The sequence below is a fragment of the Sturnira hondurensis genome, unplaced genomic scaffold (genome assembly GCF_014824575.4).
Source record: "Sturnira hondurensis isolate 20B ecotype Veracruz unplaced genomic scaffold, ASM1482457v3 Scaffold0022201, whole genome shotgun sequence".
Lineage (NCBI taxonomy): Eukaryota > Metazoa > Chordata > Mammalia > Chiroptera > Phyllostomidae > Sturnira > Sturnira hondurensis.
Genome location: NW_028094832.1, coordinates 5,145,527 through 5,170,671, shown reverse-complemented (window position 1 = coordinate 5,170,671; position 25,145 = coordinate 5,145,527). Strand labels below are relative to the sequence as shown.

The 25,145-nt window shown below is 39.1% G+C and overlaps 1 long non-coding RNA gene across 2 annotated transcripts in view; it reads left to right on the top strand.

The window, feature by feature from the left end:
• LOC118978933 (uncharacterized) overlaps positions 1-23,593 on the top strand; it is a 30,044-nt gene extending 6,451 nt beyond the window's left edge. For both annotated transcript variants that reach the window (XR_005064810.1, XR_005064809.1), the window contains 3 exons: positions 10,881-11,225; positions 14,892-14,999; positions 23,041-23,593. This is a non-coding gene — a long non-coding RNA (uncharacterized LOC118978933). The remainder of the gene's footprint in view (positions 1-10,880; positions 11,226-14,891; positions 15,000-23,040) is intronic.
• The last annotated feature ends 1,552 nt before the right edge of the window (positions 23,594-25,145 follow it).

The following is a 25,145-nucleotide window of genomic DNA, read 5'->3' as shown; positions in this document are numbered from 1 at the left end:
TTGGATGGGGATGGGAGATACCTGCAGAGTTGGCATTTGGGCGGAGGACCGGATGGCGAAGGGCAGCAAAAGAGTGCCTTGGGAAGGGGGAACTGAGAATGCAGCGTCCCTAAGACAAGAAGTAGCTCAGGGCCAGAGGAACCGAAAGGTCAGTGTGGCTGGACAGGGAAGGCAGCTGCTCCTGAGAGAGAGCATAAGAGAAGCAAGCAGGAGCCAGAGGAAAATTCCTTTATGGGGAACGGGTCGGCAAAACGGGGATAGACATCGGAGTTAAAAATATATTTGGCATATTCTATTAATTAATTTCTTAAACTTTTCCCAGAAGGAACCTTCAGAAAATTAGTAGTGGCTTCTACATAGGACTTACAGCTGGATGGCAGGTCAGCAAAGAAAGAATTTCAAAGCTGAGGGCCTTCTGAAAGCATAATTATACATGCTGAACATGACAAAAGGAAAACAGTTTTTAAGGTAGCAAATCTGAAAGAGAACTTAGATAATGTGGGTGCTATTCTTCACATTTTTCTGTGGCTAATTAGAGAGAACCGGGAAACACAGTGCTGCCCACAGCCCTGCCAACCCATCATGGGCATTTCTAACTTCAGATAAACGAAGCCCTTGGTTACCGCCCCCAGCTTGTCTTGGAACGTGCTTTGTATTATCAGAGTTGACGAGTAAAAATAATAGCCTTCTGAATATCTATAAAGGGTATCTTTCTCTTATTAGCAAAGACTTAAGTTCAAATCACGTCTCCATGTTAAGGAAGCAGCTTCCAAATTTATTTTGCTCTTGAAAACCTATGTTCTCAATTTCTCCTCTTTACAAAGAAAATGTGATATTTGGGCAGCTTAGAGCACCAACAGTGTCATGAGCATGTGAGCATGGAACTAGGAAACATTAATGGTTATGTATAAAGTCCAAGAGACATGTATATCTTTAGTAAATAAGTTCCATACATCTTGTCAAAGCTTACTAAATTTATCCGGTGAGTTTTCTGCTTCATATTTTAAATAATACATTATTTCATTAAGTAACTCAAACATGCTAACATTTAATGGGCACAGGAAGAAAAGTTTTGATTTGCTCAGAGCTGTGACTTGCGTAGGTCATTTCCTAGCTCTTATGAAGGTTTTTGTGAAATGCTACACACAATTCAGCACCCAGTGAGGCCAAATGAACTGGCAGGTGTGTTATAAATGGCAACCAAAATTATACTTCAGATGTTAACTGGTTTGTCCTGATCTAATAATGAATTACATCATTTAACAAATGAGATACGACCTTCACCTTTAGCTCTCTGATCCAAATCCCTAATAGTTGAGATGTATCATTCCCATCTGGTGTCTGGCCTCTGAAATGCTCTGGTGATGTCTGCCTCATTTCAAGCAGTCAGGGCTGGTCTACCAGAAAGACCTCTCCTAAGACTCTTGATTGGCAGGCCCCACGAGAAGGCTAGGAACCTACTGAACCATGAAGATACAGCTTGAGCTCTGTAGAAGTTTCCTCTAGTTCAAGGCAGGCTCATGCTCTTAGTTTGTGCTACAAGAAATTGTCACAAAATTAAAGTTGTTTTTATTTTGGATCTCAATCCTCGAGAATGCAGCTCCTATACTTTTAAAGAATGTTTAAATTTCTTTTAAGGTCTTTGGCACACATTACAAAATGGTGATAATTTTATCACCTCTCATTCTCAGGTAACATAGTTTGACGGTAAAGCTGAGAGTGCTATATTGGCTGGAATTTTAACTCGGAGAAGCCACATCAATCTCACAGTTCTTTATTGTTTTTCACGTTGTTTTAGGTTCTGAGAAAGTCAAGATGAGTCTTACTGTGGGAGCTGGGTAAAAAGATGAAGGGATTAAGAAGTATAAATTGGTTAGTTACAAAACTATTGGTTAGTTACATATATTGATGAATCCACAGGCAGACACTATAAATCAATGAAAGGTCTCCTGACCAAGACGCTCAGCACTACGCAGACCATTATTAGAGTTTCACATCCAGTTCAGAACTCATCAACTTAGGGAAAAATAAGACAATTTGGAGACCATCCAGAAGAGACTAGTCTAAAACAAATATATAAATATTTTAAATAGTTAAAGCTATCAAAATGTAATGGGTTTCAATAAAATGATGCATAGCCTCAACTCACCCGAGTTCACAAATGTCTGCTAGACGCAGATACGAACAGAATATCAAATGCCTAAGTATCTTCTGTGTAAAATGTAATCTATAATGCATTTCCATAAGTATGTATGACAGCTAACGCGATATTCTGCCTGTTCTGCTTTTATCTTAGTTTTTGATAATTTTAAATTTTATTTTTATTCTAAAAGTATGCCTACAAGCAAAAGTAATAGGGAAAAAGGCAAAGGGGTAAGGGAATAAAATGAATGCTAAGCGAGGAAATAGAAACAATGCGAAACCCCAACACAGAGAAACATGTTAAAACCCTCTAGCCAGGCTCAGAGGGTCAGCATCCCGGCAGCAAGTGTTGTCAACACCGGAACCGGTTGCTAAGGAAGGTCAGGGAATCTCCCTTTCCCAGAAGTCTTTAAAAATAGGCTCACATCTGTTGGCATGGGATAACAGGAGCGCTGCCTGAGTAGACAGCTTCTAAAGCAAACCTATAGTCTGGTAATCTCACCGTTTCTATTTCTGGTTGTGGAAAGTAACAAATTACTTCAGTTCACCTAGCAAACTGGGATGTACAGTGCCCATCATCTTAACTGTTGTAAATCTATTTTCATTGACTTTGGCAATGCCAAGGTAGGTAACTAAATTATTCAGAATATAGTTGAATTTACAGCAAAGGTCCAAACCACACCCATTTGTAATATTTCCTCCAAATATGATAAAACCAGAAAGGTACTGAGTTTATGACCTTTAGAAATGTATAGATAAAACAATATACAGAAACGGTATTCGATTTTTAGTTTTAACTGAGTAGGACTTGTATCCAGGGTGTTGAGGTTACAAGAGGGCTGGATTGGATAAACATTATTAGAATCTGCCAGACTGATATCCCAAGAGGTAAAAGGATATTTCTTCAGCAGGGAGAATTCAGGCTGTGGTCTAATGTGTCTGCACTGTGCCCTCCATCACTGATAGTTTGCCTTGTACTAAACTATCAGACCATTGGCCCCATTCCACTTAACTTCACACATATTTGCTAGGCCCCTGTTTTTTGTTAGGCACCAGGCCAGGAATACAAAGGGAAAAAGGTCCCAACCCCTGACCTTGAGGAAGACACAGCCTCGAATAAAGCAGGTGGGGCTAGGTCTGGTGGGGTTTTACACTAATGTAGCTTTGGAGCTTCATTTTAAGAAGAGGAATTCAAAATTATATACACAAAGTAAAAAATGAAAGTGAATATTTATTGCAGAGAGAAAAGAAATAAAAATGAATTACAAGGTTTAAAATTCTGACAAATTCCAGAAATATCACAAAATCTAGAGGGGAAAACACCCTATATTTTATTATCAATGAACTACTTGTCTCACAGCTATAATTTTATCTAGTCTACATTTTGGTTGCATATTGCTGACCACACAACAAGAATTTTATTATTTCCTATAAAAAGAACAGAATGATAATGCAGTTATTCCTCTAGTATGCTTGATAAAAATTTGTGTTATGGTTCACAACCTATTCCTAAGTAAATTTTCAGGATTGTTGTCAAGTATGGAAGAACCTCAAGTTTCTCTCATACATGGGCTGTAAGAGATGTAATGTTTCAGGGCATTGTGAATTTCCTTGTGTATGAATAACTTTAAGTACTCTTTCCATTGATAACACTCAAGAATCAGCTTGTCATTGGAGTCTCTGTTGTAATGTTATGTTGTGAATTTTACTTCATCTTTTTCAATGTCACGATTTTATATCCATTTGAAAGAAATTCAAATATTTTCCAATATTTCCCTCTTCCTTAATTAGCTTATCAAAGAATAAAAAACCTAATCCGTACTTTAACTCAAAACTTTCTTCTTCTTAATGAATTAGCACTCTTTGTATTATTAGCAAATGTCGTGTTACAATGCATTTCTTGATGTCAAAAAAATTTCTATTGATTTTGTCACTCAATTTTTTTCATAGTCCATTAATTTTCATCTAGCTCTCTTCTACTGAGAAGAAATTAATAAATTATAAGTAACAAAAGAAATACCCTTTATACATGTTCAAATTAGAAGCCATTGATATCTCAGGTTTTTTTTTAATTGAAAAGTTCCAAATTATAGTAGACATGAAGTATTCACACTTTATCACCTTTTTAAATAACTTTTCACATCATATTTGTGTTTGTTTCCCTTCCATGCTTTGAAATGTATCTTAGAGTCATCATATTGCAATGTACCAGGTTGCAGGACTTAAGCAGCTTTAGTCTAGACAAACCGTGTTGCCACCCTTAGACTCTTGAAAGAAACAATCTCATTGGTAGGTTTAAAAATTGAAGTATAATTACCATTTAATAAAATGCACAAATCATAGTGTTTAACGTTATGTATTTTGAATAAACCCATGTAACCACCACCTAAAGCAACAGAGAGGACATTTCCAGCACCCCAGAAAGTTCCCCTGTTCCTTTTCTATCAATGTTCCCTGTCCCATTCACCCTGATACCCAGAGCAACCTTTTTCTGATTTCTATCACCTTAATACATTTTGCCTATTCTTGGACTTCATACGAGTAGAATTAAGCAGTATATATGATCTCTCTCTCTCTCATTTTGCTCAACATAATGCTTTTGAGGATCTCCCATGTTGTTTTGTGTCTTCGTAGCTTGTTTTTTTACTGTTAGTTCATTGTATGAATATACCACAATTTGTTTATTCATCCTCTCCCCCATGGACATTTGGGTCCTTTCCAGTTTAGTGCTCCTATGAATAAGGTTACTATGAACATTCTTGAATAAGTGTTTGCTTTGTGTGGACATAATATGTTTTCCTTTCTCTTGGGTAAACACCTGAGAATAGAATTGCTGGGGCACAGGGTAAAAGCATGTTTAACCTTATTAGAAACATGCTGTGTATATTTGAAATATTCCATCTATAAGGGAAACACAAAAACACGTCATTGTTGCACAATCCCAGAGCGATCAATGAATCTGGCTTCTATAAAGACAGCTCTTTCTCCAGCTTTACTGCTCCCTTGTGGCTTCTTGTCCACCGTGTTTTCTGGACCATGCCATGCAGAACAACCTGCTCTTCTGTGAGCACGGGACTCAGTCTCTCAGTCTCTTCCCTGCTTATCTCCCTACAAGGTACTTGTTCTAGTTGGCTGCTTTTCTCTTCTCTTTAATCTTCTCTGTGTTTCTCAAAGGCTTGACTTAGTCGTTTTTGTCTCTGGGAGGCCTTTAGAGCAGCCTCCTCCAAACCCCTACCACCACTACCAAGGCTGAGTGAAGGTTTTCTCCTTGTTGTTCCCGTAGAAATGTGGTTTTCTGTATAAGTGTTTGGTTATAGATCTGTCTCTACCACTGAATCCTAAGCTCTCAAGAGTAGAGTCCTCATAAGGGTTAAAATCAGGCATATGTCTCAGAGGATTGAGTGCCAGCCTGTGAACCAAGAGATCATCGGTTCAATTCCCTGTCAGGGCACATGCCTGGGTTGCTGGCTAGGTTGCCAGTGGGGGTGCATGAGAGGCAACCACACGTTGATATTTCTCTCCCTCTTTCTCTTTCCTTTCCCCCTTCCTGAAAATAAATGAATAAAATAAAACCTATAGCCTAGCAAAATTCTGGACCCAGAATTAGTGCTCAATCAATGAATAAATGCTTGAATAGGTGTGAGCATTGGACTTCTGGTATGGGCAGTAGGTAGGTGGGAGTGTAGATCTAAAACGCTCCTTACTCTCCATTATAATGTACACAGGTAAGAGTTGAAAGTTTGGAATTGGATGAGATCACCTGGGAAAATGTGCCATTTTAAAAAGTAACTGAGAGTGAGAGGAGGGACCAAATTATAGTAGATTGTGGAGTGAATGACAAGAGAGGGGAGAAATGCCAACTGCGCGCACAACTAATTCAAGAAGCTTGGTGCTAAGATGTCGAGTAGGACAATTAAGATAGTATCTTAACAAGTAAGCGAGCTTGGGAAGTGATATGTTATTTTCAGTTTTATTTTTATTTTATTTTTAGTTTAGGAAAGCAAAGCCTATAAGCCTATTTTTAAAATGAGAGAACAGAGTCACCGAAGAAATGATATTATTCTGAAATATAATCGCACATGAGACAAGCTCAGTTTATACAAAGTTTTTGCTGAGTTCTCACCCCATTAAATTATGATTTTGGTCTTTTTCCCCATTCTCAATGACATGATTCTTTTTTATCATTTCGAGTAATATTAAATTTTATTTTATTGCACATTTTACTCAGTCCTTTCTCTGGGATATTTATACTATTTTTAATCTTTTGTTGTTACATATGTCATGCTGCAGTGAAGACTTTTTTCTGCTTTATTTTTTAAAAATTTATTGTTGTTCAATTATAGTTGTCCCTATTTTTCCTTCATTACTCTCCCCCGCACTACCCACCCCCCACCTCCCACTGCCAATCCTCCCTACCCCTGCTGTCTTTGTCCGTGGGTCCTTTATACGTTATTTTCATTCAGGTGATGGACTAGAATTGGAAGTGAAAATTATTTCAATGTCTCCACGCAGAAGCCTCTACCCATAATGAGTAGAATGGTGTGAAAGCTGGAGGAGAGGTTTGGATACCCACCGGGAGTTCCATGTGCTTGCTCCACTCACATCAGAGATCTGGTAATGCCGAGGCACCATTCCCTAACGGAGCGTAGACAATTAGAAGAGACTATCCTGTCTAGCATCTTCTGGACTTTACTTCTTGGTCAGGATATAGCTTAGATATCATATCTTCTGGGAATTTTTCCTCAGAATGTGAATAAGTACATCTTTAAGAAAGTCACAGCCAAACATTATATTCTCCTCTTGAACTTTCATAATGTTTATTATTAAATGTATATGTTAAAACCTCTGAAAGTTCTGCCTATGTGTAAATAAGCCTATTTATTTTCATTCATAAAATAGTCCCAAACTTCATTTGAACATGAAATCCTTATGCTCGTATTTGGTGAACGAATGCATGCATCTCATAAAACCTGCTGTGAGAATCACTAATCTAGTCTAATCTTTTCACTTAGACAGAGGTCGCATTTAGTGTTCTTATCTCCTTGTTTCAGCTATCCACACTTAGTTGCTTAGAACAATGTTATTGTCTTGGTTTACTGGAAGAACCTGGGCAATTCTTCTGTTCTAAATAGTGTTAGCAGAGTCCACAGTCATCAGAGGCATTGACCTGGCTTGGAACATCCAAGATGGCTCACTCTGATGCCTCGAAAAGGGTGGCTAAGAGGCTGGACTTAGCTTTAGATGCTTGCATGGCTGGGCTTCTCTCTCTGTTTAGCTCTTCACATGGGTTACCCATGAGATGTCACCCAACAGCATCTTGACAGGTTAAGCAGGCAGCTTACATAGTAGCTCAGGGCTCCCAAAAGTTCACAATCAAAAGCATCTAAGGCCTTTTTAAGGATTAAGGGTAGAAAGTGTATACTGTCACTTCCATTGTATTCATTGGTTAAAGTAGTCACAGGGCTAGCTCAGATTTAAGGGGCACAGAAATAAACTCCACCTCCCCATGGTGGAGACAAAGAATGTGCAGTTCTATTTAATTTATCTTACTTCTCATAGGCTTTTGGCATCGTGTGAGATAAAGAACCTTCTCACTACCCCTGGAAAGGTCTCCAGATTACTCTAATTGTCCAGGCATCCCAGCATCACAGAAACGGCTGAGATCCACTGACGTCTTCCCTGATATCCAGGATCAGTGAGTTAGACAAAGGACCAACAGGTCCCAGATCCGGCATATCAGAGAGGGGGAAAGTTGAAACACACATACCAGATCTAATAGGCTGAACCACAGGATGGCAAACTACATTCTGTGGACCAAATGCAATCACTGTTTGTTTTAGCAAATAAAGTTTCGTTGGAACAGTGCCACACCCATATTTTATGTATTGTCTATGGCTCTTTTTTCTGCTACAAGGTTCAATTTGAACGGCTGTGACAGAGAACATCTGGCCTGCTGAGCTTAAAATATTTACTATCTGGTCATTCGCATAAGAAGTTTGCCGACACCTGGTCTAGACTTTGTAAGTATTACAGCATAGCAGTCACGGTATGGTGAGATGACTCTAACCATATGTCTCAATCAGTTCAGGCTGCTTTAACAACAACAACAAAGTCTATTTCCATACACTAGGAAATCTCACGGTTTTGGAGGCTGGGAAATTCAAGATCAAGGTGCTGCCTGATACAGTTCTTGGATCACCCTCTTCCTGTTCTGCTTTCTTATTATAGCCTCACATGGCAGAGAGCAAGACCATCTCCCTATTGTGTCTCTTCTTATTAGAGCGCTAATCCCATTAATGGAGGCTCCCCCCTTATGATCTAATTGCACCCCCAAAGGTCCCTACCTTCAAATATCACCATGTTGGGAAGTTGGGCTCCAACATATTAATTTGGTGGGGGTAGACAAACATTGGTTCCACAACACCATGTATTCAGGAATGTCAAATATTGGCAAGCCATGGAAACACTTTCCATAGAGACAAAGATTTATTTTGTGTTGTTGCATGCATCAAATAGTTCATTATTTGTCATGGTGATTGTATTCTATTTTTATCCATTCATCTGCTGATGAACATTTAAGTTGTTTGCAGCTTTTGATCATGACAAATAAAACGTATGAACAATTCATGTAAAGGTCTATTTCTGAACTCTCTGTTCCATTGATTGTGGGTACCTTTTTTTACATTATTGTTGTACTTCAGTATAGCTGAAGAACCTGAGAATTAAAAATTAAAACCAGACCTGACAGGTTAGTATGAATATATTAGATAAGATGGGAGGATGGAATATATATTATTTAACAGTCTTTGAGTTTGATTGCTAACTTTTTGATATTTAGACATGAAGTAAGTGAGCCTTTTCTTGGGGCCCCACAAATATAGACTGGGCAGGAGATTAAACTGAAGAGCACCAAATAGATTTAACTTACTTTCAATATTCTAATGTCTGTGAATTTAATGAAAATATTATTTTGGAAGGGTAAGATACATAAGAATTATTCATAGTAATGAATAGTTGCATTATAAGTGTTGGGGTAAGTATAAAGAGGTAAGCTGGAGAGGAAAAAAAGGGCTAGATCATAAAGAGCCATGGAAGCCGCACTATAAAGTTTGAGCTATCCTGAGAGTAATATGGAACTAATGAGGGATTTTAAGAATGAAACTGACACAATCAAACTGGCCTTTTAAAACAATTAACCTAGCCTCAAAGTGAATTTAGGATAAGGGGCAGACCAGGATAAGAAGAACAAGTAATTTTAGTAATAATTACTAGAACAGTGGTGATGATAATGGAGAGAAATATACAAATTAAAGTATTATGTAAGAGTAAGATCTATAGGGCCTAGTTAAAGAGAAATAGAAATTTAAGGAAGATTCTCAAGTTTTTATCCTGGGCAGTTGGGTAGATAGTAATGTCATTCAGTGGGATGGGGAATTGAAGTGGAGTTTTGGGAACCACCTAGGGAACGATAATGTATACAAGTTTGTAGGCAAATAGTATGCTTTTTTACACAACCTTGTCATATAGTAGTTATATGGTAAATAAATAAATAAGTCAAACTTCTAAATTATCTCTTTAACTATTTCTGTCCTGAGAATGGAAAAGATAGAAGGAACTTTGTCAAAAGTCTAGAGAAACCTGAATGGATTGCTGCCTTCATCAGTTCATGAACTCCTATGTAAATGTGTCGAGAAATGAAGCAATGCTATTATTAGTAAATGTTGCTCTAGACATACTTGTATGCAGCGAGTCACAATAAACAATTAAAAAACAGAGATTGAGTGTAATAAAAATTTACCCATTTTTGTAACATTTCAAAGTGGGTATGGTGGTTCTACTCGGAAAATGTTCTGCAAACTCAGGGATTCAGGTTCCTGTAGTCTTCTAAATCTGCCATCTTAGAAATGTGATTTCTGAGGGTGTCCCATTAGGTTGTAAGACTGGAGACTTTTCTGAGCTATCTTAAGGACTAGACCTAGAAGTGGCTTAAAGCACCTCTGCCCACCTTCCCTTGACCAGGTTAAGCCACGTGGTCTCCACCCAATGCAGGGGGGCTGGTAGATCCAGACCCAACCTGTGCCCAGGAATAGAAACTGGAACTAAGACTGATGACCATCCAGCCTGTCTCTACAGCAATGAAAATCAAAGAGCTAGTTTTTATATGTGCTTAAATAACAAATACACATGCCAATAGTCAAAACTTATGCTCCCACGCAGATTTACCGGTCAAGGAATGATCATATATTTCATAATTGCAAAAGGATACCATGCTATTTTTTTCTACTTATTTAAAACACTTTTATTTGGATGCCAAAGGTTTACTTAGCTCTTTTAAAAGAACTCAAACCCTTATGCCGAAGATAATACTTAGTGGTTCTTTTTTCCTGCACTCAGCTCTGTGAGAATTTGCCACCATAACTACGAAGAAGAATTTGGTAAAACTGATGGAGACTTCTGAGCAATAGATGACTCACGTGTCTCAAGTTCCAAAATCTTGATGTCACTATTGAAAAAAATAGTCTTTAAGAAATATTCCGATTAAATAACATTTGGCATAACAAATAAAAATATCTTATGTTTGCATAAGACCTCATGTGCCTATATTATTTTTCTTGATTATGATGATGACCTTAAAATAATCTCTTTATTTCTCCTGACAGTACCCAGATTTTTCTATGGGGAGCTACTACTCCTCATCTACTCTCCAATTCCTACTGTTTCTCTCTCCTATTTATCAGGTGGGCATATGGCCTAGACCAGGCCAATCAAACTTCACATCCAATTGACTACGAAGAGAGATTCAGAGATATACACAAGGTCCAAGTCATGCTAATTGGAGTCACTACCAATCAACAAACAAACTGCTGTTTCAATAGTTGAGAAGTAGACCTCCTCTTTCTGAAGCTAGTTAGATATCATCTGGAGTTATTGGAGGCCGTCTTCACCCACGAGGAGAGCCTGCCCCTGTGAGAGACTGGGTTGTTTGTACATAGCAGAAACTCATTTCTCTCGATTATGGAGACTGGGAAGCCCAAGATGAAGGTGCTGGAAGATGATCCAGATGCTAGCAGGTGTAGAATCTGGTAAGTGCTTGCTTCTTAGTCCAGAGATGCCATTTTCTCTCTGTGTCCTCACATGGCAGAAGGAGCCAGGGTGCTCTCTGGGGCCTCTTTTTTAAGGGTACTAATCTCATTCATGAGGGCCCCCTCTTTCATAATTTAATCATCTCCCAAAGGCCCAATCTCCAAATAGAATCACATTGGAGATTAGGTTTTAGCATGTGAATTTTAGCATGGGAAAAACATTCAGTCTATTGTGGCTGAGTTCTAGTGACTTTGTTTGAACCAGGATCCAGCCACACTAATGTAGGGCTACCCTTGGACTTCTACGAGTTGAGTGCCTCTTATTCGCCACCAAAAAAGTCCTATGCTTTTGGCCAGGCTGTTAATATTTTCCCAATTTTATAGAAAAACAAAGGGAGGTTTAGAGAGGTTTGGCAACTTGCTATAGCTTGGCCTATACTCAATAAGGCAAAATGGAACAAAAATTACTTAAAAGGCAAGGTTTTAATTATGTTTTATCTCATTAAGATTCTTTTAAGTTTTAAAACACTTTTCCATTTCCAGCAAACTTAAGAAAACTTTGTCAGGCAGGGTAGAGTAATGACCGTGTCTGTATCTAGAAAGTTCAGCTTTCCAATATTTATTGGCAGCTGTGTAGCATTTTATTATTATAAATGTGAATGCTGAGTCACTCGCAAGAAATAAGTAGTAAATGTAAGCACTTTATGAGCCATATGACAGATGCCTCTTCTCCTGTTCTGTTCTGTGCTTCACATGAAATTTTTCCTATAGTTGAGCTCCAGGTCTGATCTAAAATCACAGAGAAGGTTTTAAATACTCAAATGTGTGCCTCTTGTGAAATCCAGTGGTTTTAGAAAAAAAAGCATGTATGTACTGTATACTTCAAAATAACTAAATAACAGTATCTTAATGGGAAAAAAAAATCCCATTTTTCCTGGAACTGTGAATGGAAAACTCAGCTGCATACCGTTCCAATTCAGGGATCTGTAATCTTAGACCATTGAAGAGTTCCTCTTTCCAAGGAATGTTTCTCTGTGTGGTTTCTAAACCTCCTGACTTTTTGCAAAAATTTAGCATACCCTGGGAAACTTTAGAGAAATAACAGTGTAGGAATACCCTAGGCCTTTTTTAAGTTTTCATGTCTGACACATAATTCTACTATTTTTATCTATCATATTTAGACACGCTCTTTACTTCATTTGATTTTACTTTGTCTTCAGAATGAAACAGAGACCTACAAAGCAGTGATAAGGATTTTTCCTTTCACAGCAAATTCAGGACAAGATTTGGTAGAACTAAGTCATAGGTACTGCAAAAACATGTGGACAGCCAAATTATTAGGAATCTGAAGTTCTACTTTACTCTTTTAAAAGTCAATATTTTTATGCCCTGGCCAGGTAGCTAGCTCAGTTGGTTAGAACCGTCCTGATACGCCAAGGTTGTGGGTTGGCTCCCTGGTCAGGGCATGCAAAAGAATCAACCAATGAATGCATAAACAAATGGAGCAACTCTCTCTCGCGCTTTCTCCCTCCTTCCCTCTTTCTTTCTCTCCCTTCTTCTCTCTCTAAAATCAATTTTTAAACACTTCATAGTTGTAATGTTAATCAAACTCTGTGGCATTTTATATGTTGTGCACCTTAATGAGATTGTGTACTCATTTCTTGCCTATTCCTGATACCCTCTGAACAAAACTCTCATGCGAATAAATAGCTCAGAGTCACAAACAAGGTAGCGAAGGAAGTTGTTCTCTTCTTCACGCAGTGTTGAGAATGATTCTGAAACACAACAGAATGATGGCCTGATGCTACTGCCCAGATTTGGGGCTCAGAGGTTAGCACTGTGGTTGGGGTTGAGCAACCTAATTAATTAAACTCTCTGAGCCTCAGTTTTCTTAGCCATCAAGTGAGAATATTATTATTAACGCCTTCCTCAGAGGATATGTGAGCACTGACTGAGATGTTAAATGTTCTTTTAAGCTTTACTGTTAAGGTTTTTTAAAAACACTATAAATCTCTATTTGAATACAAGATGTTGAAGATACAAAACCCCAGTTTTTAACTCTTCCCCTGACATAGGAATTACGGAAAATGTGTTAAAAACCCAAGAACTAACACAACCACAGTCACACACACACAAATCACCTGAGACAAAGTCAAGTGACTAACAAGTAAGAGCAATTATACAATTGAATTATATTAGCTCATATGTATGTATATATACCTACACGGTTTCAATTTAAGTTTAGCCAAATGAAGAAATTAGATTCGAAAAAACATTCTTCTCCATAAAATCCATAAAGATTTTCAAAGTGATTTCTATGGCAGTATTTTGATGATTCATCTCTTGGCTGAGATGGTTTCTTAATTTGAGACATTTTAATTAGATTCTTCTTCATTTTCACTTCAGCCCAACATCTTTGGGTGGAATCAGCTCCCTCCCCTCCCCCACCCACAGCATCTCTCTCCTGCCTCATCCTGGGAAGCTGCCAACAAAGTTGCCACCTGGTAAAGCACTCCATCAGCTAACCGCAAGGACATTCCGGTGGCGCTAGGGTGTAAATAAAATGTGTCTTTGGTACCCAGCATTTTACCTCAGCTTTTTGGTTTCCATTACCCTCCTCTTCCTCACCCTCTCCTTTCTCCGAGACCCCCCTACCCTGCTCCCCAGGAGTCTGAGGTCTCCAGACCAGCCGACCACTCCTGCCCGGAGGTTCTCCAGTTCCACAATGGTCACTACCTATGTTTTTCCCTTTTCCTTCAGACTCCCATTGTCTTAAACCTGTGGATCTCAAAGACGTCTAAATAGAAAAGCCAACTAATAGGAATTAAACATGAGCGATCGCTTTTTCCTTCGTAAAATGTTGCATCTTAAGCAGGTTGACCCATACTCATCCACCATTAGTGAAACCCCACAAAATTCAAAGGGGACTGAGGTTATCTTTGGGATATCTTTGAGGTTATCTTTGAGGACAGGGATATCTTGGGGAACAGACTTCTCTTCATTCCTTTAACTGTCAATTCACGTGTGAAGCTTCCCTTCTCCACCGTTAGGGCCAGGCTTTGAAGACTCCACATGGGTTTCTTGAGAACAGAGACAGTTTAGGGATTAGCAGTCCCTTCTGGCCATCATCTGGAGCTTGACGCCGAGAACGCATCTTCGTTCATGGGTCACGCAGCTGGCAGAGTCCGACTGCTTGGCATAAACACACGGGGAAATACAGTGTTTCACTCATGTGTGCACGCACACACAAAGCAGCACTTCATCCTCACTCATTAGTAAACACAATTTCAATGACATCAGGCACTTTTTCATCTCTGTGGTCATAGAACAGAAAAAATACAGGTTTGATTGGACTGGAGTTTGACTAAATCCTGAATTATCAACTGACAAGACTAGATGTTACAAACCTCAATTCCTTGACCTTTGATTAACTTAACTCCCTGGGGGCCTAGCAGGGTCTTGGGAAGGCTGAGTACTTTGTGTCAATTTTATTATTTTTGCTGAGTATGTGACGTGAAGGTGATTCATTTAAGATGATGCTCACAAATTGCTGCAAGGTGTTACTCTGGGCAATTGCTTCCTGTAAACTGACACGTAACTTGTTTGTAGAAATGATTTGCATTTATGGTTTCTTTGTTAATTTTGTTTGCAGTCCTTAATACTCAGGATCCAAGAAGATCACACTGTTCTAGGATCATAGAACCACACCCCGCCCCTCAGAGCACAGACCAGGAAGGGAGCGAGAAACGTACACTGTGTTCCCAAGGGCTAAAAGTGAGTTACTAAACTGCTTATAGTAAAAAAAATTAATGAGACAAGTCTTGAAAGAATAGTCTCAACTTCCTTCAATATGCATAATCCACCTTTTGCCTCCAGCATGCTACTAAAACAACACACAGCCCTGGCTGGTGTAGCTCAGTGGATTGAGCACAGGCCTGCAAACCACACGATCGTGGTTCGATTCCCAGTCAGGGCACATGCCTGGGTTGCAGGCCAGTTCCCAGCAGGGGACTCATGAGAGGCGACCATACATTGATGTTTCTCTCCTTCTCTCCTTCCCTTCCTCTCTAAAGATAAATAAATAAAATCTTAAAAAATACAAACACACACAGACTGATTCAAAAGTTAACTTCTAATGGCCATGTTCCACAGCCTCATTTGACACAGTCTCTGATTGACCTTTCATGCCCAGGTTCCCAAAATTCCATCCATTGTCTTCTTTTCTCTTTCTTTTTCAAAGATTTCAAAGTGGGTATCGAGCAGAAACAGTCCATGGATGTGTACAATTTTGGCTCAACAGTGTTTCAGGCAAATTTAAGACACTGTATTTACAACCTGAACTTTTCACTTATGGAAATTTCTGACAACACTAGACCAACATTTATGTTACTACAGTTACTATAGTCCTTACCATTTTCTGTTGCCTTAAGCCCCTGGCCCACCCCTTTAATTCATTTACATGAATGAGCATTTGCAGCTACCCCTTACGAGCTCATCTGTGTCATCTGATCCTTCCTTATGGTTTGAACTACCTCACTGTAAAGTTCTACTTCACAACATATTCTCAAACACTGTGACGTTTCTCAGTTCCCCCTACATGTACCATAGGTTACTCACTCTCAATATGTCCCAGACCAAGCCTATTATTTTTTTCTCATTAGTTCCCAAATTTGTTTCTTCTGTAGGCCCTAAACAGTTAACAGTGTCACCATCTGTTATAGTTAGTTTTATATGTCAACTTACCTAGAATATAGCATTCAGTTACTCAAATAAACACTAACCTAGGTTTTGCTGAGAAGATAGTTGTAGATGTCGTTAATGTCAGAATCAGTTGATTCTAAGTAAAGAAGATTACCTTTGATCTTCTTTATATAGAAGAAATATTTGATGAGTTGACCTCATCAGATTAGTTGTAAAGCCTTAGGAACTAAAGGAAGGCTTTCCCAAAGAGAAGAACATTTGGCCTTGAGACAGCCGCATCGGCTCCCTCCAAGCGTCTCCAGCCTGCTGGCCCGCCCTCACCCTTCAGACATCCCCATATCCATGATACGACTGGTTCTGCTGCTCCAGGGAACTCTGACCAATCCCCATCCATGTGGATCTCCATGCTAAGAGTCCAAGAGACTTCCTCGACACTTTCTTATCCTTATGACTTTCGTCCAGCCATGATCACCTTCAAATTACCCTTTAAAGTAATTACCAGGCACAATTGTGTGATTCTATAACTCCAATCTCATCTCTCTCATTAAAGATTAAATTCTAAATTCTTAAGTAGGGTACACACAGCTGTTGATTTGCTGCTCCCTGCCCAGTTCTCCACACTTTCTTCTTACTGCGCTATTCACTTCTTTTGTGCCTACCAGCTAGATGGAGATGCTTTTTGGTTTTTATATACCTCATAAGTTTATTCCTCTATGCCTTAACTCTTCCTACAACCCAGGCATCCTTCCTTATAAATCACCTAGCAGAAAATCTACTTAACTACAAAAACTGAGTGGAAACCTCTTCTATAAAATCTCCACAACCCTCTTCAAGGAGAATGAATGACTTTTCCCCTTTACCTCAATCTCCTGTTGTATACTGTACAGATGTAAGAATCAATTTTACTTGTTCATTCATGTAGCTGCCTTCCCCTGCACGCCCCCTCTGTATCTAGCATCCCCTTCTTCCACGGTAATAGAACTTCTAGCCAGGCACGTAGCCACTCAGAGCACAGGTTACATTTTCAGCCTCCCTTACAACTTAGTGTGATTATGTGATTGAGTCCTGACCAATGGAGTCTAAGAAAAAGCATCCACTACCCTATCACCAGAGGCAGCAAGTCCCTATTCTTTAAGGATGTGGTTTCTGAAGCTCCATCTTGGTGCTTAAAGAAAGGGTTACTTTTGTCATGGTCAAGTGCAAGGCTACAAGGAGCCTGGGTCTCTGAGAACTCCAGAGAGCAATGTCACTCTACTAGCCCTAGATTACTCCCCTCTGCACTTTTATTTGGGGGAAGCAATGAGTTTTCACCATACTTAAGCTACTGAATCGCAATATATGAATAGTTATGATAATGACTTTACTTGGCAATTGTTTTAAACTTAAGCTTTGAAATAAGCTATGATGCATAAAGATTTATTATGGGGTCCAAGACAGAGAAGGCCTGATAATCTGAAAATCGAGGCAGCTGTGCATGGGTTTGAAATCTTGAGTCCCGTGTTTGCACGTGGTCTCCTATTGTTTGCACAAGATTTCGTCTACATTTCAACCTATGGACTTTGCCTTAGTTCCAGCTCCAGTCCCCGGGGTCCCCAATCTTTAATGTATTTTCCTTCACTTGATCAGTATCTGACTGCCCAGGCCAGCTCCATCTGGTATAACTAGAGGTGCATTAACCAAACAAGGAGGAGGAATGGCCAAGTTAGAGCCAAGATTGAGGTGAGATAGGAGGCTATAAGCTCAGAGAAGGAAGTGTCAGCAGCGTGGTGAAGAATTTGAGCCCATGGTGGGTGCATAGGGAGAGCAAGGCCTAGAGGGAAATATGACAAACTATTCTGAGAGCGCCCCGATTTGCTCTTTCAAAGACCATGTTCACGCCCCGGTGAATTATGACCTTTTCCCACAGTGGCATAAGGAATAGACAGTCTTAGATATGCTACTCTCATTGGAACATAAACTGGAAAAAAATTTTAGGAGGACAACTTGAAAAGTCCTTTAAATATTTTAAATGAGCATTCACTAAGATTTTTAAAAGGGGGGACGCGGCACAGCAGAAACACTGGAAATATGTGTCTTTATTATTTAATATTGGTCAGGATGTCCTATTTATACAGTGAGACAAAGAAACCACACTCACGAAATTTAACAAAAAATACATAAAACCCATATAAAGGAAACTTTACAACTTGATTGAAGTTTATAGGAGAGCTAAAAACTCCCCCTTTCAAGATGCTGTTGTCATTGTCTATAGAAAACCAAGAGAAATAACTGGTAGTTTAACATTAAAGTTCAGTAAGATGGCAGTAATGGAAATACTAGAATTAATCAGGTACATTGACACAACTAATTAGAAAATCTATCGGAAGAAAGACATTAAATCGGTGACTGACAGATTAATTACTAAATACTTCTGTGAAAATTTTATAACCAAAATGAGAAAAAATTTTATTCTTTCCCCATGCCATGCACATACCAATCCAGATGGTTTAAATATGCAAATGAAGAATATCAAGAATAAAACACGGGGGCACTAAAGCAAAATATAAGCGACCGTTTCTGGGTGTGGGAAAGGCCTGTTGTAATCCTCAATAAAACATCCAAAAACTACAAGGGGGAATGTTGACAGTTGATTACATACAACTAGAGATTTAAAATCCATAGAAAAGTTGGCCAGCAAATGAGAGATTATGAGACAATACTTGTGATACATTTGAAGAGTTGAACATCTTTGTTATAAAAGGTGCTTACATGCCAAGAAGAAAAAGGTGAACACTCATTAGAAAATGATCAAAGAAAAGAAGAAAAGCAATTTGCAGAATAAAATTATAAATGAACAATAAGCATGGGAAAAGTGGCCAAGATCATTAAATAAAGTACAAAGAAATTAAAACAAGGTGACATATAATCTAATACTGGTTAGATTCACAAAGATTAAAAAGATTTCTAATCGATGTGGAAGACAATAAACACGTTGATAGAAAAATGAGGAAAGAAAAATAAATTTTGTGTATCACATTAACAGAAATGAAAATGATGGACGCAGAATAATTAGAGCAAATGATAGGTGTTTGTTCTCCTTCTAGGCATCCTCCGCCCCCGTGACAGCCTTTCTGTTTTCTTATCTCATGGGTTTTTCCAGATTTGGCAGGCAAAATCTGCCTGGCTTACCTGTAATTTGTCTACAACTGAGCTTATTGGTGTAATTCAGCCAGCTTCAGAGAGAGGTGGGGAGAAGGTGGACACACATAGAGTGAGAGACAGAGGCTGAGGAAGGAGAGAGATGAGAGTGATTTACAAGGAAAAGGAAGAAGGCAGCAAAGGATCCCCAGAGCAGCAGGCCATGAGCCCCACTCGGGGCAGCACCCTGGGGAGTCTGGACACCGGATCCAGGTTCACAGCTTTTTAAAGGTCCCCAAGTGTTACATGGAAACTACAGAATCATCAGGGGCCGAGAGAATAGAAGGCCATAGAGAACAAGCATCTGTGCGGTAGGCCTGTGGATGGAGCTAGAGGGAGCTCTCTGCTGTGCTGGAACAGTAAGAATCCCCAGGGACTTTATAAGACCCTGGTGATGGGGAGGCTTGGGGGACATCCTCAATTAGGGCTGTAATTTAATCCCTACTCCCAGGCCACCAGGAGAGACCACTGAGTCGAATTCAAGTTTATGTTAAATCAATAAGGAAATATGTCATTGTTTGTGCACCCAGTTCACACTGGCTTAGTTGTGATATTGTTGACCAGTGTGGGGAGAAACAGGCACCACCAGAAAGAAGCACAGCTTTCCAGGACTGTTTGACAATATGTGTTACAACGTAAAATGAGCAACTCCTTCACCAACAATCTTAAGCCTAGGACTCTACCCTGAAGAACTTTATTTATTAAGCAACGTAGATAGATACACTGGAAAGTTGTTTCTAATAGCAATTTTTTAGCACATGCCTTTCAGTGGGGAACTGTTTAAAGAAGTTATGAAATAAATCCTGGTACATACATGCAATGAAATATTCTGAACCATTAAAAGTGATTATGTGTTCAAAATCAGTCATTAAGGACATTTGAAACCCCAATGAGATTCCACTTCATACCCACCAGGCTGACTATAGTAAAGAAAAAGGAAAGAGACCAACAAGTGTGAGGGTGTGGACGAATCGGAATCCTCATCCACTGCGGGTGAGAAGGCAGAGTGGTGCCGTCACTGTGAAAAAACGGTGGCAGTTCTTCGAAAATTAAAAATTAAATCACCACATGAGCCACCGATTCCACCCTTAGTTATGTACCCAAACGAGTGGAAATGTATACAAAAATGTATGCACATGTGTTTATAGCAGTATTATTCATAATGACCAAAGAGTGGAAACAACCTGAATCTCCACCTATTGATAAACAGGCAAATAAATGTTGACTATCCATACTATGGGCAATTATTTAGCCATCAAAAGGAGCAAAGCAACGACATAGCCATCAAAAGGAACAAAGTACTGTGATGGTTAATTTTTGTGTCAACTCAACCAGACTAAGGATGCTTGGAGGGCTGGCAAAACATTTCTGAATGTGTCTGTGAAGGAGCCTCTGGAAAAAATTAGCATTTGAGTTAGTACGCTGAGCCAAGAAGATCCACCCTCACCACCAGCTCTCCTGGCTCTCCAGCTTGCAGATAGTAAGCTGTGGTACTTGGACTCCGTAACAACGTTGACCAATTTCTATAATAAATCTCTCTATAAATACATAATATATCTATTCCATTTCTGTGGAGAATCCTGACTGATACCAAGTACTGATACTGATACTGATTCATTTCTCCAAATAGGTCACATTCACAGGTTCACCCTGGGACATAAGCTTTTGGGGGGGCATCACTTAACATTCCAATGGAAAACTTTGAAGAGTGTGATTTCAAAAGATTATTACTTTTTATATACTTAATGGTATTTTAAAAATAAAAGATGTGCATTATTTTTCTACAGTAAGTTGAAAAATTTTGTTAACAACTAGAGTTTGTTAGGGCTTAGAGAATTTTAGGTTTGCATGTACTATTTGTATAACCATAAATTGGTGAAACCTTGTAGGGGGCAATTTAACAATTTAATTTTTAAGAATTTATTCTGCATCCTTATCCATGGATCCTTTATACATGTTCCCTGCCTTGACCCTTCTGGGGGGGTAGGGGACAGGGTTGAATGTGGAAGGGGGTGGGCAGGGCAGGGAAGAGTAATGGGGGGAAAGGGGACTACTGTAATTGAACAACAATAAAACGTTTTTAAATTTTACCTTGTGGAAGCATTTGTACTCTTGCACAAAGATATACGCCTAGTGATGCTCACTATAGTGTTGTTTGTAATAGCAGAAATGCAAAAAAAAGTTACCTTTTGTGGTCTATTTCCTCTAGGCAAAATTTTATTACAAGCCTAGTACAAGAGTAGTCAAACGGTTCTATATCATGCAACCATTAAAAACAAAGAAGAGAGATCGGTTTTTGCCTATAGACAAAGACATAAAGGCACAATATATTGTTGAATAAGAATAGTAAGTTAAAAACAGTATTTATAGTGTGACCTCACTTAAAGTTACTAGTTTTGTACGCTCAGGGGAAAAAGTCCAATGGATGTAGACCAATTAGTTAGCAACAATTACATTTGAGGGTTGGGATTGCAGAATTTTCACTTCCCATTTTATACATTTCTACATTGTGGCAAACAGTTTTCAATGTGCATCTATTTTCTCTGCTATAAAGGCGAAAACAATGAAGTATTCTTTTTTGAAAGAGAACAAGAAAACTCCCACGGAGAGTGGCATTGTCCCTGGCCTGTGTCCCGGGCCAGGATTTAGACCCTGTGGCACAGCGGTGGACAGGGCCTCACTCAGCTGGAGCCTGTGCATGGCCTGATTGACACTCCCTGGCTGGCTTAGGCCTTCATGCATCTGGCTCAGCTGGGAACCCCTCTGAAATTTCCATGAAGGGGACTCCCACTCTTCGTGTGTGATGTGGACCACTTCTTAGTCTTCTGCACAGCCAGGGAGCGAGAATGCCGCCAGCAAGAATCAAGCTGCACCCGGATCTTTACGTCCTAGCTGTGTGCCCTTGCACATGTGATTTAACCTGTCTAGGCTACCTGCCTCAGGGGTCGATTTTGAAGATGCAGTGGAAAACCATGTGAAATTCCTTCACACACGTTGCTCTATGGGGGGGTATGTAACATCAGTTTGTACCCCCACCATGTCTGCCACTTCTTTCTCCCCGTCCGCCTCCCCGGCAGATGGCTATTTTAGGTCAGCGGTTCTCAGTGGGGGCCCTACCACCCTCTTGGAGACATTTTATACACGGAGGGAGAAACATTTTGGGGTTGTCAACATGATAAAGAAGCTACTGACTTTGACTCTACCTATAGGCAGGGTCCAGGAAGGCCAGGTATCCTGTAGTAGATGAGGCAGTCTGAGCAATAAATGATTACCTCACAGCCACATAACTTTTTAATATGTCACAAGATATTCATGTAAGTTAAAAACGCGTTTATGTTACCTGAGCTTAGAATTAATTCCATTTTATATAGCAACACTACATTCCCACAGGAAAGAGTCTGCTGTGTTTTATTTGCACTATACCACTTTTTTAAAAAAATTACACTCTAACAGTAGCCCCGTTTAGTTTAGTCTCCAAATAAAAAGCACACTTCTAACCCACTGTCTTTGTAGTTGTGACAAGTTGGGTTGGTGCATAGGCACAACCACGTGACTATATTATTGTATCTTCTAGAATGCTCATTACTAAACAGGTATGTAATGAAATGCCTGCTAACCTGTTATAAATTATGTTCTCATTCATCTTTTATATTAGATTATACTTTATATTGTTTTTTGAAACTATGTATAGGTTCATGAGTTCTATTTTTATGACTTATGTTGGAATCATAAGATGGCATTGAAAATAGTTGTTACAAAAAGAGGGCAGGACAGCACTGATTGGTCTAAAAGATCATGTAGTTTTTAAGTTGCAGCGAAAACCCTACAGGAGAACATCCCTTGTATGAAATAAATGGGTTCAACAATTGCATGCTTTTGGTCATAGAATAGTGACATTAACAAAAATTTAAGTATCTCACTGTTCTTATTTCCACAGGAGTACAAGCATTCAAGACAATAGCCAACATCGGTCCCAGAACCAGGGAGGCAACAGTGCCCAGAATAATTCTTATGAGAAAAAGTCCTTAGTCCAGTAAGATACATCAAATCATTTTGCTGTCCTTTCTAGCTTATCAAACCAGAAGGCGAGAGATACGTCATGAGGCTGCAGATAAAGTAAAAGAAGCCAGAGATGCAAGTACATTGAGAAGGGACCATGTTGGTAGGTGGAGGAGGAAGTGGTAAGTTGGACAGGAAGTAGGGTGGACAGCGTGGAACTTTATTTTAGCCACTGTGTGTGTCTGCGCGTATATATGGCAGGCTGGGCTCCATCTGGGCTCCTGGGTTTGCATGCTTCCACTGAACATTCAATGCTTATTGCATGATTTCTTGAAGGTGTCTTCCAGCATTTGAAAGATAAGGAATGTGACTTTTTCAAGTGTCTCTGCTAATGGACCTGAAGATGGAGTAAAAGAATCAAAAAGAATAAACAACTCATTATTGTCAATAAGTAAATCACTATGTTTCAGAATACTCTCTTACTTTTATTTTAGCTTATATCTGCTGGTAATGGCAAGTCTCACTGAGAATATCAACGTAGGCTAACCAGTGGTAAACACAATTTTGTTCCTACGCTTTTCCTAATTATGAGAAAATAAATGACGTGCAATAACTTCTAATGAGCTTCAGGCTACAGAGGTTTATAGGAGTAAAATAATAATAATGGTAAAAACAATAGTAAGAATGAAAAGGCAGAGTGAATAATGTAAAAACATTATTTTAATGTTTATGGTTTATTGTTTAATGTTTTAATGTTTAATGGTTTATTTTAAATAATGAAACAAATTTGAAAGCAAGATTTGCTTAGGATAATGTGCAAAAAATGCCCACGTAAGAATGCACTAATTCTGTCTATAAGGCACTGTATCTGGATTAGAGTGGTATTAATAATAATACTGAAGGAGGTAGTTAGAAAGACATTTTATGCAGATGAGAAGTGAAATAATTATCAAGGACAAAAATCATGAGACAGAGTATGAGGTAGGTGACTTTCTTTTGAGGTTGAAGGTCAGGAACATCTAACCTGTCACTCATAGACCTGTCATCTTATCATATATAGAGATTTATGGTCAGATATAGATATAAATATATATACATGCATATAGATAAATAGTTTATATTATAATTTATTATACTTGTATTTATCTTGCTTAAGCTAATCTCATTTTAATGGTTTTAAATAGCCCCCAAACAGTTCCCTGATCCGAGAAAAGCTAGTGAGCTTATACATAGGTAGGTACATTGGCACCTTGACATAAATTAACACAGAGAGCCACAACCAAATAATTCATTTTCTCCCTGATGGTTCTGAATAACTTTGCATGTGCTCCTCTACCTTCCACCACTGGCTAAATATTGGCCAAGGAGAATGCAAAGTAATACATCCTTTGTGGACTTCTCTTCTAGAAGCCCATGTGGGAAACTCACAGAGAAAGACTTACAGAGAAAAATCAAGAATAAGGAGATTTCTGGAGTCTAACGGATGGGAAGCCTAGAAACTTGGTTTCGGTACTAATTTTAAGAAGCAAGCAACTGAGAAGCATGTCAAGCTTCTGAACAAGGTAACAATAATTAAAGTGTTTTTTAACATTTTAATTGTAGTTACTGTTATTAGCTTAAAGATAAAGAGGGAGGGAAAACACTAGGGATCTTTAGGGGTTTCCAAGAAGATGTCTGTTTTAATCTGTTTGGACAGCAATAACAAAATCCCATAGAATGGTTAATTTACAGGCAGCACAAATGTACTGCTCTCCGTTTTGTAAGTTGGAACACGGAGATCGGCATAGTGGGTGTGAGGGCCCTTTTCCGGTCCCAGACTTTTTACAGTCTCATGTGGTGTGAGGGACAGGGAGCTCTGGGGGATCTCCTTCGTGAGAGCGAGCACCAGCCCAGTCACGAGGGCTCCATCCCACGACCTCCCAAGGGCTCCCTCTATCAACACCATCACCAGTGGGGGTTAGGATTTCAGCGTGCGAATCGCGGGGAGGGGCCCAGACATTCAGATCATAGCATTCTGAGTGCATTTTCTGTTGTACACAGGAT